Raw genomic sequence first — 16,446 nt, 5'->3', positions numbered from 1 at the left:
TTTTTAGGAGTCTCTTGAACTTCCCAGACCAACGACTAGAAAGGAAGTTTCTCATGTCTAATACTAAAGAGTTTACTAGGTAAATTCTTGGGGATGCTATTATCATCCCAAGTAATGTAAGACTGTTTTAGATAGATAGATGGATAGATAGACAGACAGGCAGACAGAGCAAGAATTTAGAATAGTGTTCCCTGCCCTGCCTCTAAATTTCTCTATGTTCATGCAGTTTTTTTATTTGAAAGTTACAGAGCTAATTTCTTGAACAACCTTTCAATCCTATTATTGAATACTGCCTGCAGCTATTATATTTTCCAGGTAAATCTTTTAACATGGATTCTTTCTTAATTTAAAAGACTGTGAATTTATGACATATTGAAAAAGAAAAATACTGTTGCACCTCTGCAACAATTACCATCATCCCCACATGAAACATCTGTATTTTGGATGCTGAAAGGAATGGGTGTGGCTTCTGAAAGATAAACTGAAATGCTGCAATTCTTCCTGAAGATGTCTCTAAGATGTAGAAACTCTTTAATTTGTGAAAAAATAAGCGAATTCTAAGTGATTGTCGTGTCACCCTCAAATTGGTAAACTTTGTGGATATTTCTGTTTTCTTTTACTAAAAACAGATTTTTTTCTCATAAAATACATATTGATTATGGTTTCCCTCCCTCTACTTCCAGCAATTACCAGCCTCTCTTCTCATCTGACTTTACCCCCTTTTTTGTCTCTCAGTAGAAGACAGACAGTCTTCTAAGGGATAATAATAATACAATATAAAAAATATAATAAGATAAAACAAAAACTAATACAATATAATCGGTCAAAAACAGTAGAAGAAAAATAGCTTAGAAGAAGGCCTAAGAAACAGAGACTCATTCACTTGTACACATAGAAATCAAGTAAAAACTCTAAATTGCAAGCCATAATATAAATGCAAAGTACCTGTAGAATAAAAAGACATTAACATATAATAAAATAAATAAAAATAATAAGAGAAAATAAAACAACAAAAACAATAACAAAAACCAAATCAGAAAAAGAGCAGACCCCTGACATGACACTGTGAGACTCAGAACCTCCAAAGTTGTCTTTGAGTTTGTAATCTGTTGCCCATGTACTGCTGGGCATACAGCTTACCCTTAAGAGTAGTTTCTTTCCACATTGATAATTCCTGGAGGAAACCAAATTTTCCTTTTCAAGTGGATACCAATTGGAGACAGCTTCTGTGTTAGAGACTGACTCAAGTGTCCACTTCTCCTTTCACTTCTAGGACCTCAACTCCTGCAGACGCATGCAGGACCTATGCATGCTGCCTCAGTCTTTCTTAGTTAATATGGGCTTTGATAAAGTTGATGTAGAGGGCCTTGTTTCCTGGTCTCTTCGATCACTTCTGATTCTTACACTCTTTCTGCTCCCTCTTCTGTAGGAATGTCTGAGTTCTGAGGGAGGGATTTCATGGAGATTTAGGGCTGAGTATTCCAAGGTCTGTGTATCTCTGTATTTGTTCCCATCCCATGCAGGAGGAAGCTTCTCTGATGATGGCTAAACAAGGCACTGATCTCTGAGTCTAACACAATAATCAGAAATTATTTTATTGTTACATTGCTAAAAATGAAGACCAGTAACATTTGGCTTTACCCTAGGCCCCTTGGCTATTTAATCTCAGGTTTATGGTCATTCAAGCTATGTTGGGAATGGGTTACACTTTATGGAGTAAGTCTTTAGTCAAATTGGACATTGATTGGTTACTCTCACATAATTTGTGCCACCATCGCCATGGCATGTTTTGCTAGAAGGACAGAATTCTAGAAGACCCCATCCATTCTTCCCCATCTACTCTACTTCCCTTTCCTGGAGAGAACTATCTGACATCCTGACAAGTCCCTTACTCTATATCTTACCTCCGTGGTTCTGAAGATCATAGCTTGGTTACTATTGATGTATTAGGTAATATCCACATATATGCATACCATATTTGTCTTTTTAGTTCTGGTTTACCTCAGTCAAGATGACACCTTCTGGTTCTATACCTCTATCCGAGAATTTCCTTGCTTCATTTTAAAATGTACTCTATTTTCTTCCTCCCTTCCTTCCTTCCTTCCTTCCTTCCTTCCTTCCTTCCTTCCTTCCTTTCTTTCTTTTTGAGGGGAGGGGGTTTCTGCAGCTTTTATTTTTGCATGTAACCTACTGCCCACTGGGCGATCTTGACAGTGGCACCCTAGAGATTACACTGGAGTTCTGAGGGCTCCAGACACTCACTGGGAATTCAGGTGACAGAAATAGTTCAGATCAATCACATGATTACAAAGCTGGGGTCTCCAGCAGGGCTCCAGGTGGCCAGGCAGATGTCTAAGGAAACAGTGACATAGGAGTGGCAAGCACTGGCCATCCTTGAGCAGCCTGGATGACATCAGGGATTGAGGACCTAAGCAGCTGGTGACTCCAGGGATCTCCTGTTCATGACTTACTTGGCAAGGGGTTCCTGAAGGGCCTGTCAGCAAACTTGGCCTTGCTGCCCAGCTCCTTCTTGATTCTAAGGCTTTGATTGTACTTGGCCAGGTGCTCAGATGAGCAAGGGGCACCAGTCTTGATCTGCCCACTGCAGAGCTCCACAACCAGGTGAGCAAAAACTGAGGACACTGAAAGTGTCCTCAGTCTCCCCAGATTGATGGGACACCATGATACCCATTAGACTACTTACACAGAGATTCGGTCACAGAGGTGATCTGGTTCACTTTGAGCAGGAGGCAGTTGCAGGACTTCTTACCTGCATCCTTGGCAATGCACTTAGGGTTGGTCACTGTGAGGTCATCCCCTACCATCTGGATGCCTGCACTAGCTGTAAACTTCTGTCAAGAATCCCAGTCATCCTGGTTAAAGGGAACTTCAATGGATACCACTAGGTAGTCCTGGATGAAGGACTTGTACAGGTCAGCCAGCTGGTCGAGTGTGAGGTATCAGGTAGAGTCATCTGGAGACTTGAAGTCCAGGTCATACTTGCGAGCCCTGTAGAACTCAGAGGCAGTCACATCCCTGCTGATGACAACCTGGTCAGTGTAGTCAGCCCTTGCCATTGCAGTCTTGAGCAGTTCCAGTGTTTCTTTGTTCTCTAGGATGTTAGGTGCGAATCTGCCCTCATCACCCACATTGGTAACATTTTTTCCTTACTTCTCCTTGATGAGGTTTTTCAGGTTATGGTAAACCTCTGCTCCAATGCACATGGCTTCCAATCATGAACTCTCACATGGCCAGCTTGTTGACAGAATGAGAACTGCCATTGATCACATTGAAAGCTGGGACCAGCAGGTTGATTTCAGGGTTGTCAGCCAAGTCAGCAATGTGACAGTAAAGGGGCACCCCCTTTTCTATGGCACCAGCTTTGCAGACAGCCAGGGACACTCCCAGGATGGCATGTAGATTTATTCTCCATGCTGTCCATCTCAGTCATCAGCTGGTCAACCTTCTCTTGCTCCACAACATTCAGTTTCTTGCTAACCAGAACAGGTGCAATCGTGTCACTGATGTGGTCAACAGCATTTGAGACACCCCTCCCTATGAAGCAGGTCTTATCACTGTCTCAGAGTTTAAAGCCTCATGGATGCCAGTGGGTGTACCACTGGGCACCTCAGCTCAGAAGAGACTTTTTGCGGTGTAGAGATCCACCTCAACAGTGGGACTCTCATGGGAGTCAAAGATCTCTCTGGCATAGATACTGAGAATAGACATGGTGAACTTCTGGCAGTTGGATCACTGAGAAGGAAGGAAAGAGGGTTCTATATACACCGCAGAGAGCATTAAGGACAGACATGGGGGCGACCCTGTACCCGAGCAGCACTCTCCATTTTCTTTATTCATTTTTCTTTTGAGACAACTAGATTGTTTGCAATTTCCAGCTATTATGAATAAAGCAGCAATAAGCACGATTGAGCAAATGTCCTTGTGGTAGGATGAAGCACACTTTTGAGTATACGTCTGAGGGGTATAGCAGGGTCTTGAGGTATATCAATTCCCATCTTCCTGAGGAAGCACCATACTAATATCATAGTGGCTGTACAAGCTAGCACTCCAAACAGAAATGGAGGAATGCTCTGTTTGCTTCACATCCTCTCCAGCATGAGCTGTCACTTAAGATTTCCATCTTAGCCATTCTGCCAGGTGTCTAATGGAATTTCAAAGCAGTTTTGGTTTGCATTTCTATGATTACTAAGGATATTGTAAAACATTGACTTAAGTGTTTCTCATTTACTTCAATTTCCTCTTTTGGAATTTAGATATGCACCCCATTATTAAAATTGGTTGTTTTCTTAAAATCGAGGTTTGAAAGTCATTATAAATTTTGGATATTAAAATCTCTATCATGTATATAGTTGGTTAAGATCTTTTCCCACTCTATAGGCAGTTGCTTTTTCCAAATGATGATGTCTTTGGCCTTACAGAAGCTTTTCGGTTTCATGAGGTCCAATTTATTAATTTTTGCTCTTAGTTCTTGTGTTAAAGTTGTTCTGTTGACAAAGTCTTCTTCTGTACCAATGAGTTCAAGGCTAATCTCAGTGTCTCTTCTACCAGGATCAGTGTATCATGTTTTATGTTGAGGTCATCGATATAATTGTTATTGAGTTTTGCACAGGGTAGTAAGTATGGATCTATTTGGAATCTTCTACAGGCAGCCATCCACTATGACTAGCACCAATTGTTGAAGATGCTGGTTTTTCACAGTGTGTATTTCTGGCTTCTTTTAAATAAAAACTCAGATGTCCATACGTGTGTGGATTTATATCTAGGTCCTCATTTCAATTCATTGATTGATGCGTATGTTATGTTTAATGTGTCAATACCATGCTGATTTTTTTTTAAGAATCGCTCTGAAGTACAACTTAAATTTGAGGAAAGTGATATATCAAGATGTTCTTTTAAAACTCAGAATTGTTATCCACCCCCCCCATGTGTGTGTGTGTGTGTGTGTGTGTGTGTGTGTGTGTGTGTGTATGTGTATGTTTCTATATGAAGATGAAGATTCTTCTTTTCAGATCTGTGAAGAGTTGTGTTGGAACTTTGATGGGGATTGCATTGAGTCTATGGCTTGCTTTTCATAGGATGACCTATTTTACTCCTCGTGCTGCATGAGCATGAGAGAGATCTTTCTGTCTTCTTATATCTTCTTTGGTGTTTTAATGTTTTTATCATACAAGTCTTTTACTTGCCTGACTAGAGTTATGATAACATTTTATATTACTCAAGGCTATTGTGAAAGATGATGTTTCCTGATTTCTTTCTCAGTCTGTTTGTCCTTTTTTTATAGGAGGGCTACTGATTTTGCTGAGTTAGCTTTGTATCCAGCTAATATGCTGAAAGTGTTTATCAACTCTAGGAGTTCCACTATATACTTTTTAGCATACTTTCATATACTATCATATCATATGAAAATAAAGGTACGTCCTCTTTTCCTATATGTATCCCCTTATCTCCTTCAAATCGGCTTATTGCTTTAGCTAAGACTTCAAGTACTACATTAGACAGGTATAGAGAGAGTGAACAACCTTGCCTAGCTCCTGATTTTAGTGGGATGTTTTTGAGTTTCTCTCTATTTAAGTTAATGTTGCCTATGGGCTTATTGTAAACTGGCTTTATTGAGTTGAGGTAGATCTTGAAACCTGATCTCTTCAGGACTTTTATTATGGAGGGGAGTTAGATTTTGTTAAGGGCCTTTTCTGAATCTAATGAGACAATCTTATGGTTTTTGTCCTTTAGTTTGTTTATATGGTGGATTAAATTTATCAACTTATATATGTTGGACTTTCCCTGCATCTCTGGGTCAAAGTACACTTGATCACTTGATCATGTTTGATGATTGTCTTAGTCAGGGTTTCTATTCCTACATAAACATCATGAACAAGAAGCAAGTTGGGGAGGAAAGGGTTTATTCAGCTTACACTTCCACATTGCTGTTCATCACCAAAGGAAGTCAGGACTGGAACTCAAGCAGGTCAGGAAGCAGGAGCTGATGCAGAGGCCATGGAGGGATGTTACTTACTTAAGACTTGTTTCCTCTGTCTAGCTCAGCTTGCTTTCTTATAGAACCCAAGATTACCAGCCCAGGGACATCACCACCTAAAAGGGCTGGACCCTCCCACTTTGATCACTAATTAAGAAAATGCCTTACAGCTGGGTCTTATGGAGGCATTTCCTGGACCGAGGCTTCTTTGTGATAATTCCATCTTGTGTCAAGTTGACACACAAAACCAGCCAGTGTCCTTTATATGTGTTCTTGGATCTCTTCTTTTGCCAGTTCTTTGTTTGGTTTGGGTATCACTGCACTGTGGTCTTGTAAAACAATCTGGGCAATGTTACTTTTGTTTCTATTTTGTGGAATAATTTGAGGAGTATTAACATTAACTCTTCTTTGAAAATGTGGTAGAATTTTGTGCTAAAACCATCTGTCCCTGTGCTTTTTCTGGTTAGGAGAATTTTAATGACTACTTCTATTTCACTAGGAGTTTTAAGTCTATTTAAATTACTTATCTGATCTTTATTTAACTTGAGATAAATATATATATATTTCTAATAATCTTTTTAATTTGGTAGAGTATATGTTTTTGACATATGTCCTTGTGGTTTTCTGGATTTCCTCAGTATCTGTTATTATGTCTCCTTTTGTTTTAGATTTTATTAATTTGTATATTCTTTCATAATTTTAATTAATTTAGATAAAGGTTTGTCTATTTTGTTCAACTATTTGTTTCATTGATTCTTTGTACTTTGTTTTGATTGATTCTATTGATTTCAGTCCTAAGTTTGATGGTTTCTTGTTTAATGGACTACCAGCCCAGGGACATCATCACCGAAATGGGCTGGGCCCTCCAGCCTTGATCACTAGTTGAGAAAATACCTTACAGCTGGGTTTCATGGAGGTATTTCCTTGACTGAGGCTTCTTTGTAATAATTCCATCTTGTGTCAAGTTTACACACAAAACCAGCCAGTTTCTTCTCTTTGGATGTGATTTCTAATTTTCTTTTTCTAGAGTGTTCAGGTCTGCTCTTAAATTACCGGTATGAGATCTCTCAATTTTTTTTTAATTTTAATTTTTATGTGGATATTTAGTGATATGAACTTGCCTTTTAGAAATGCTTTCATTCTGTCTCATAAGCTTGAATATTTTGTATATTCATTTTAATTCATTTTTAAAAAGTTTTAATTTTCTTTTTTACCCAGTTTTTCTTCAGTAGTATGTAGTTCAGTTCCCTTGAACTTGTAAGCTTCATGTTGTTTCTGTTGTTGTTAATATCAAGTTTTAATCTGTGTTGCTCTGTATCCAAATATGTGTCCAGTTTTGGAGAAAGTTCCACATGGTGCAGAGAAGAATGCATATCCATTTGTGTTCAAAAATGTTCTGTAATCATCTATTAGGCTCATTTGGTTTACATTATCAGTTAGCTCCAAAATTTCTCTAGATTTTGTCTGTGTGACCCATTTATTGTTGAGAGTCTGGTACTGAAGTCTCCCACTATTAGTGACTGAAGGACAATCTGTGATTTAAGATTTAGTAGTGTTATTGTTATTTTATGAACTTGGGTCCCCTGGGTTTGGTCCATAGATGTTAAGAGCTGAAACATCAGCCGGGCAATGGTGGCACTCTCTAATCCCAGAACATGGGAGGAAGATATCGGTGAATCCCTGGAGGGCTGATCTCTAATTTGTTGTGTGGAAGCATCGCCTGTCAATAACAAGCTGATGGCCTAATAGCAAAAGGCAGGAAGTAGAAGGTAAAAGTTCTAGCAGGGAGAGGTTGATAGTCAGACGTGGGAAGATTTGGCCTGGACTTGGAGAAAGTCAGACATGTGAAATCGAGAAGAGCCATGTGGCAAACATAGACTAGCGTAAACAAGTTCATTAAGTTATGAGCTAGTTGGGGAACAATCTTAGTTTAAGGCCATAAGCATTCACAATAAATAATAAGTCTCTAAGTCATTATGCAGGAACTTGGGCATGGGTAGAAAAGCCCATGGTTGCAAATTTCTGTGTTGATGCCCTCCTAGAAGTGAATTTCAAAACTGTGAGGGCTACATAGAGAAACACTGTCTCACCCCTACACCCTAACAACCCAGCCAGAAAAAGAGAATTGCAATGGGCCCTTGATGTATTTACAGTTGTTGAGTATCTCTTCTTATTAGTTTTGGTCTGAAATCTATTTTACCAAATATAAAAAATGGCTAGAACAGCTATTTTCTTAATTCCATGTGCTTAGAATATGTGTTACCACCTTTTTACCCTGAGGTAATGTCTATCCTTGATGTTAGGGTGAGTTTCTTGGATGCAGCAAAAGGATGGATCCTTTTCCCCCCTCCTATTCTCTTAGTTTTTATCCTTTTATTGGCGAATTGAGACTATCATTGTTGAGAGGTATCAGTGTCTGGTGACTGTGTGGTAGGGTACTCTTCTGAGATCATGATACGCATGGTCACTGGTGGGAGGGGATCAGGGAAAAGTATGTTTCTAGGCATTGGGAACTGACACTTAGTCATTGGGATGGGCTGGGATTAGCAATGAGGGAATTCATTGTAGGGAGGAAGGCAGGATATTCCACCAGTATCTGAATAATCCTATGAGAATGAAGGGAGGCGGTAAGGAGAAGCCACTGTAAGTAGTCTGCTTCAGACTTTGATATGAGACTAGGCTGTTAGATTTGGAGGAACCAGGAGAAGAAGAGTGAAGATCTGAAGCTTGCCTGTCTGCTTTGCCGCCAACCATTTTCTCTGGCAGGCTTGGTTGCCAGCTTGCCTGGAATGCCTGCCAGAGTTGGGGGCTGGGATAAAAGAGTGGGTGGACAAGAAGGTTAGAGATCTGTGTGATCTGTTAAGATGGGAGCAGAGAGGAGGGGGAGGCTGCAGAGATTTGGGGTAAGACTGGAGAACTGGATTGGGAGGAGTAGAGGGAGTGATGGAGATCTTAGCTTCTTTGACTGGACTGGACTTTGGGTTCCTAGGGAATGCCTGTTGGAGCTGGGGACTGGGATAATGCAATGAGCTGGGGAAAGAAAAGTTGCAGAAGAATATATTTGTGTTCTTTTGGAGATAGGGGCATGAATGGAGGTGAAACTGCACAATGGTCAGAAACAGAGCTGAGGGTATAAAAGAATGTTTGGATTTGGAAGAGAGAAAGGAGGGGTGATGATCTGTAGTTAACCTTCCTGTTTTCCTGGCCTGTGAGATTGCTATGTTTCCAGAAAATGCTTGCTGATTCTGCAGGCTGGGGTGAGTGGGAAAGAAAAACTGGAGAAGAATGGCTATGAGGGTCAGAGAGGAAGGGGAGACCACAGTAGGTATTCTGATACAGAGCTGGGGATGAGACCAGAGGATTGGACTTGGAGTTATGGAGGGAGAAGTGAAGATCTGCAGATAGACTATCTATCTCCTTCCCTGACAGGAGGCTCCATTGACTTTAATGGTATTTTTGGTCATCATATAAAACTAACACACTGTAGTTTCTTAGTCCTTGCTTTTGATTAAGCATTTGAAAGCCAAGTGTTGGTATTTTGTAGAATTGAAAGATCTGAAATACAGTTCCATATTACCATAGTCTTTCCTCACTCATGGTTGATACATGATTAAATTCTGTTGTTTGGCAATATGATTATCACTACCTTTCCTCCTGTAATACTCAGGAAATCCTTACTCTACGTTAAAAAGAGTCTCTCTGAATGATTAGTAATGATGCTGCTAACTAATCTATATTAAGAAAGTTAGAGAAATGTTTCAATAGACACAGACCTAAAGAGTACCACTTTAAAAAAATACGAGCACATCAAAGTTGGAGCAAGAACACAGTAGTTAAGGACACTGACTATTTTTTTTTTTGGAGGACATGTGTTCAATGTTTAGCCTCTATTTTGTAGCTCATAATCAATTGAAACAGTAGTAGCATCCGGGCATCTGACATCCTGTTCTGGTATTTGAAGACATACACACAGGCAACCCCTGCAAAGATAAAAACAAAATATGGGCATGTGTGGTGTTACGTTGTTGCTGTTGTTTTTCTTTTCTTTTTTAATCAAATGTCTAAGTGTTATATAGAGTATATCTGTTGCAGGCTGGTGTTTATATTGTTATGCATTGAGGTTGAAAATAATCAAACATGAGTACAAAAGTATATATATATATGTGTGTGTGTATGTATGTGTGTGTTTATATGTATGTACACAAATATGAGACATCTATATGCATATATAGGTTAAGTAGTTAAGTTATATTCAAAAGTGATGAGGAATAAATTTCATTTATAACTGTTCTGGATGCCATATAGACCATTGTTAAATTTCAGAGCTATCTTTCCACAAACTTAACCAAGCCAACAATCCTAGGTTTAAATTTTCTTGCTCTATTTGTAGAAATAGCAATCTCAGAGCTCTAGAATAAAAGAAATGATCAAATGTTCACAGAAACAAGGAGACTGCATGTTTACGTTGGAGAACACTGAAAGCAGCTAATGAGAATGCTTCATGACTATTTAATACTCAGCCACAATTACACCTGGCTCTCCAAGAGCAAGGCCTGGAACATAACATTGTAATCAATTTGACAGATTTCTTACTGCAGAAAAAAAAACAACAACAACAACATCAAAAGATGCCTGTCTTTTGTGATGTTAATACACCCACAGATAACAGTTGACCAGCATAACATGACAGGTAGTGTGTCCTATGTTCCTCCAGGGATCAAAACTTAAGCAATTATCTGCCTTTGCTAGTGAATTTTCCCAATGCCCCATTGTATGTGATTCCTAAATTGCTAATGGTGTGTGATTCTCTGTGAAAACTAATTTCACTTTATTTGCTGGTGAACTTGTCCGGACAGCCCCGCAGTTAGTTTTGCAATAACTCTCCTTTCGCAGGTGTTAGGAGGTGAAGGGATTGTTCATTGGCACCTCAGGCTCTCTTTCTAATTTGCCTTTCTGCTATCTAACAGGGAAATTTATAGATGCAAGCATGAAAATTATGAAGTTGGCTTCCTTCCATTTAAAGCAGTGTATAATGAATGTATTTTCGCTGAAAAAAAAAAGGGGATATTTTTCAAAGGCTAATATAGTTTAAGGTAAAGTATCATGAAATTTTTAGCAAATATTTATAATTTCTGGTTATGGCTGAATAACATAGATATTCATTTTCTTAGCAAGGGGAGGAAAAGATGTATTGGCTCTTTGAAAATATTATAGTCGTACTTTAAAAGGAAAGTGATCGGTTGAAAGAAACACAGCTCTTAACAGGTCCATGAGAAAGACATGCCAGACAGAGGAGCACTTTAGATAATTTTTCTAATATACATTTTACTGAATAAATGTCAGACAGAAGCACTGATTCCAGTGACATTCATTATAAGATTCTGTATCCTTAAAGTCTGTCTCCAAATGTACAGTTCTTAAATCAAAGCTTTTCTGTAGGTGGATATGTCCCCCACCCCCACTCCCAGTCTCTCTCTGTCACCCACACATACACTCACTCATCCACAGAAACACATTCACACACAAGCATGCACACACATGTACTCCTGCACACAATTACATAGACATTCAATATACATATAAACATGTGCACATGCATGTAATGTAGTCATCAAGTGTGTGATTCAATTTACATTTCAGTAGCTCTAAGGGTGAAATGTAGATGCCAGGTAAAACCATTCCTGGACCAAGATTAGTAAGGATGGATTGGTGAGGCTGTCTCATGAGCTAGGCTGGATATTCATGGATGGGACTGGAGAGTGAATGGTATCTGAAGAAACCAGGAAAGAAAATGACAAACTGGATTAAGACATGGTTACTCACTTCTATAAACCTAATGACCATAGCCTTTTAGCGAGAAGCCTAGAATTAACTCAGGGAGGATGATCTTTAAGCATTCACTGGGAAACAGTTGTGCATGAGGTTAGAACTTGTCAGAGTGATGGATAGTCTGCTCCTCAGAGGCTGTTTTGTAAATTTTCACAGCATGGGTTAATCCCACCAGGTAAAAATATGACCACTTCAAGTTTGAGCCACACATGAAGCAACTTTGAGGCTTTTTTTTTTAATTGAGGTGCACCCAAGAGTTGACCAGTGACTGCCTCATAAGTAGGGTGAGAGAAAGAACAGCTGGTTTTTAGGTCCTTTTTAAGGAATAAAATCTGAAGTAGCTGCACAAGAGATTCATAGTAGTTAGACGATGGAAAAGAACAAAGTATAGAAGAATCTAAAATAAACAAACAAACAAGTCCCCCCCCCAAAAAAAAGCCCATATCAATCACTATATGGTAACTGATTGGCTTTTGTTTTTTTTGTTTTTGTTTTTGTTTTTTTTTTTTTTTTAAAACAAGTCATGGGCATAGGCTGAGGCTCCTCAGATTCCAGAAAACAGAGACTTAAATACAGAAACTCAGCTCATAATAGGAATTGAAAACTTCCTACCTTCAAAATATAGTCAGGCAGGTTCTTCAGGCTTTGAAAACAAACATATAAACAAAAACAACACACACACACACACACACACACACACACACACACACAGAGAGAGAGAGAGAGAGAGAGAGAGAGAGAGAGAGAGAGAGAGAGAGAGCCCTCAACCCCAGTCTCTCATAGTAAAATAGTTAGGTAATCGAGTTACTACATTATTTTTGTTATATCAAGTCAAGATCAAGGGCTGCTCTAGCACCAGGAAAGTCTGTTTCAAGTCATTAAAGATTTTATTTAAAATCTCATGTTCATTCAGATATATTTCAAGAGCAGAACATAACTCTGACACGAGGTGAATATGTAATAATTCATTTTTATTTTATTTTTGAGATTATATTTTAATCATATTTCTGCCTTCCTTTTCCTTTCTCCAAACTCTAGCATATAGCTCTTCCCACTCTCCTTCATGTTTGTAGTCCCTTTTGTCACTGATTGTTATTACATGCATATATGTACATATACATATACAAATACACACATACACATATATATGTATGTATATTTGGTCTATATAATGCTACCTACATGCATATTTTTAGGGCTGAACATTTACCACTCAGCAATCATGCCCAGGCCTTTTGTATTTGCCTTCAGGATCTGAATCTTAAGATCAGAGAGTTCAGGAAAGAATTAAAAACCTGCAGAAATTATTGGAGTGTAAGCATTGGAAAGTTCGCCAGAACACATCTAGTTAACTCTAAACTTTTAGTGATGGACAATTGCAAAGAAATAACTCCACTCCTTTCCTCAATGACTCCTGATTTCTTTTGAATTATCTTTGTTTGCTTGAGAAACTAAGAAGGTATGTTGCTCTTTCACACCTGTGCATAACAAAACTCTATATTAGGTTCTTTTAAAAGGCTAAAAAGAAGTGATTTTCTTAATTTTATGAAATGAAACCATAAGTGTGTTGAATCTGGAGCCCCTATTCTATGAAAGAAAATGCAATCTTCATAGGACGAGCTTTCTCTTGGTGTCTCTAGGTTTCAGGTGCTTCTTTTGGTCATTTTGATTGTGATATTTTGCTCCAAATTCAAGAAGATTTGAAAAAAATTGTCAATTCTGTATGTGTACATACACAAATATATGTATGTATTATGCATATGTGTGTACATGTGTATATACATGTGTATGTACATCCGTGTCTGAATTTTTGTGTACATGTTTATATGTACATTTATATGCACACATGCACATGTGAATATACCTCTATCAGTTTCATACCTATACAATATGCAGTGTGTGTATTTTTATAATGATCATTGACTGAGATGAATCGATGCTGCCATTTTAAATGTCTCTTTTGCTGTATTAGCCTGAGAATGGCTAAGATCAAAAACTCAGATGACAGCAGATGCTGGCGAGGATGCAGAGAAAGAAGAACACTCCTCCATTGTTGGTGGGATTGCATACTGGTACAACCATTCTGGAAATCAGTCTGGAGGTTCTTCAGAAAATTGGACATTGAACTGCCTGAGGATCCAGCTATACCTCTCTTGGGCATATACCCAAAAGATGCCCCAACATATAAAAAAGACACATGCTCCACTATGTTCATCGCAGCCTTATTTATAATAGCCAGAAGCTGGAAAGAACCCAGATACCCTTCAACAGAGGAATGGATACAGAAAATGTGGTACATCTACACAATGGAATATTACTCAGCTATCAAAAACAACGGCTTTATGAAATTTGTAGGCAAATGGTTGGAACTGGAAAATATCATCCTGAGTGAGCTAACCCAATCACAGAAAGACATATATGGTATGCACTCATTGATAAGTGGCTATTAGCCCAAATGCTTGAATTACCCTAGATGCCTAGAACAAATGAAACTCAAGACGGATGATCAAAATGTGAATGCTTCACTCCTTCTTTAAAAGGGGAATAAGAATACCCGTGACAGGGAATAGAGAGGCAAAGATGAAAACAGACACAGAAGGAACACCCATTCAGAGCCTGCCCCACATGTGGCCCATACATATACAGCCATCCAATTAGACAAGATGGATGAAGCAAAGAAGTGCAGACCGACAGGAGCCGGATGTAGATCGCTCCTGAGAGACACAGCCAGAATACAGCAAATACAGAGGCGAATGCCAGCAGCAAACCACTGAACTGAGAATAGGTCCCCTATTGAAGGAATCAGAGAAAGAACTGGAAGAGCTTGAAGGGGCTCGAGACCCCAAAAGTACAACAATGCCAAGCAACCAGAGCTTCCAGGGACTAAGCCACTACCTAAAGACTATACATGGACTGACCCTGGACTCTGACCCCATAGGTAGCAATGAATATCCTAGTAAGAGCACCAGTGGAAGGGGAAGCCCTGGGTCCTGCTAAGACTGAACCCCCAGTGAACTAGACTGGTGGGGGGAGGGCGGCAATGGGGGGAGGGTCGGGAGGAGAACACCCATAAGGAAGGGGAGGGGGAGGGATTAGGGGAATGTTTGCCCGGAAACCAGGAGAGGGAATAACACTCGAAATGTATATAAGAAATACTCAAGTTAATAATAAAAAAAAAGAAGAAGAGTATCTGTGGTACATGGAATATGGTCCTCAACGACGTCTGTATCCCAATTCTCAGAAATCTGTAAATGTGATACTTTAAAGGTAAAATTGACTTGCAAATGTGTTTCAAGATTTTCTGATGAAGTCACTGTCCCCCAGGTCTTTTCACAAGGTTTCAATATAATCACAAACATTCCTGTGTTTCTTCTTGCTGTGTTCTTTTTTCTCGCAAAGTCTCAATATCTCAGGCTGGCCTTGAACTCACTACGTAGTTAAGGATGACTTTGAATGTGTAATCCTCTCGACCTTACCCCAAACGGTTTGGACTGTTTGATTATTTATATTTTGAGACAGGATATCTTTATGTAGGCTTGCCTATCCTGGAATTTCTCATGTAGACCAGGATAGGCTAGAACTCACAGAGATCCACGTACCTCTGTCTCTTGAGTACTGGGACTAAGGCTATGAATCACTGCATCTGGGTCACAAAGGTTTGAAAAACAGAGGTCAGAAAGGGGGGGGGGTTAAAGCTAGAGAGAAAAATGACAGAATCAAGCATCAGAATGATGCAATTCTGAAAGAGGTGTAGAAACAGGCAGCCTGTGGAAAATGGAAAGGTCAAGAGACATTCTCCATAGAGCTTCCAACAGGCACAAGTCTACCCACAGCCTCATTTGAATACAAGTTAAGACTTGTTTCTGTACTTCTTGCCTCCGGAATTTTAAGATAACAAATATGTGCTTTTTAAAAGCTACTTTGTAGTGATCTTTACAGCAGCAATAGAAAAGTAATACATTATTCATGCTGCATTGTGAACCTTAGGATAATTTCACATTTTCATATAATAACGCAACATGAGCATTGCACCAGAATGGGTCTTAATAAAAAGAATCGAGTCCAGTAAAGAAAAAAAGAAAGGAGAAGACAGTAACTGCCCAACTGAGGCAGAATTATTACTCAATGTCAGAGTCGTAAGGGTCAATTGGGGCCAAGCATAGTGGCTCTTAACTTTATTACCATCACTTAGGAAGAGATAAAGCAGGGGAATCTCTGTGAGTTCAAGTCCAGAGTGTTGTCTCCATATTGAGTTCAGGATAGGCAGGGATACACTAAAGAGTTGTCTCAACCACACTCCCCACCCCAAAGAAGAAAAGACTAAGTATTTATTGGTATTACTTACCATTTGAGTTTTAAAAAGATATTGTTTTAGAAAGAAGAATGAAGATGTAGTAGTTATTTTAGGATAACTCTACTTTAGGGAAATAGATTATAGTAATGAAATCTTCATGTTATTTTATTCACTTTGTCTCTGAATTAAAGTAAGCCTTTTTAATTCACACCAAAGCGGACACATTAAATACTAGGAAGCCAAGCTCCAAAACTCAGAGTGGTCCCACTGCCTCTCTACCTGTTATTTAGTCTCTAGTATAGTGACCCAAGAACACTCTGACATATAG

At 39.0% G+C, this 16,446-nt stretch overlaps 1 pseudogene; it reads right to left on the bottom strand.

The window, feature by feature from the left end:
• Positions 1-2,460: 2,460 nt before the first annotated feature.
• Positions 2,461-3,837, bottom strand: LOC148003770 (alpha-enolase pseudogene; annotated as a pseudogene).
• Between the last annotated feature and the right edge of the window lie 12,609 nt (positions 3,838-16,446).

Source organism: Rattus norvegicus, chromosome 9 (assembly GCF_021556685.1).
Source record: "Rattus norvegicus strain SHRSP/BbbUtx chromosome 9, alternate assembly SHRSP_T2T, whole genome shotgun sequence".
Classification (NCBI taxonomy): domain Eukaryota; kingdom Metazoa; phylum Chordata; class Mammalia; order Rodentia; family Muridae; genus Rattus; species Rattus norvegicus.
Note: the sequence above shows the minus strand (reverse complement) of the source record. Positions and strands in the feature narration are given on the sequence as shown.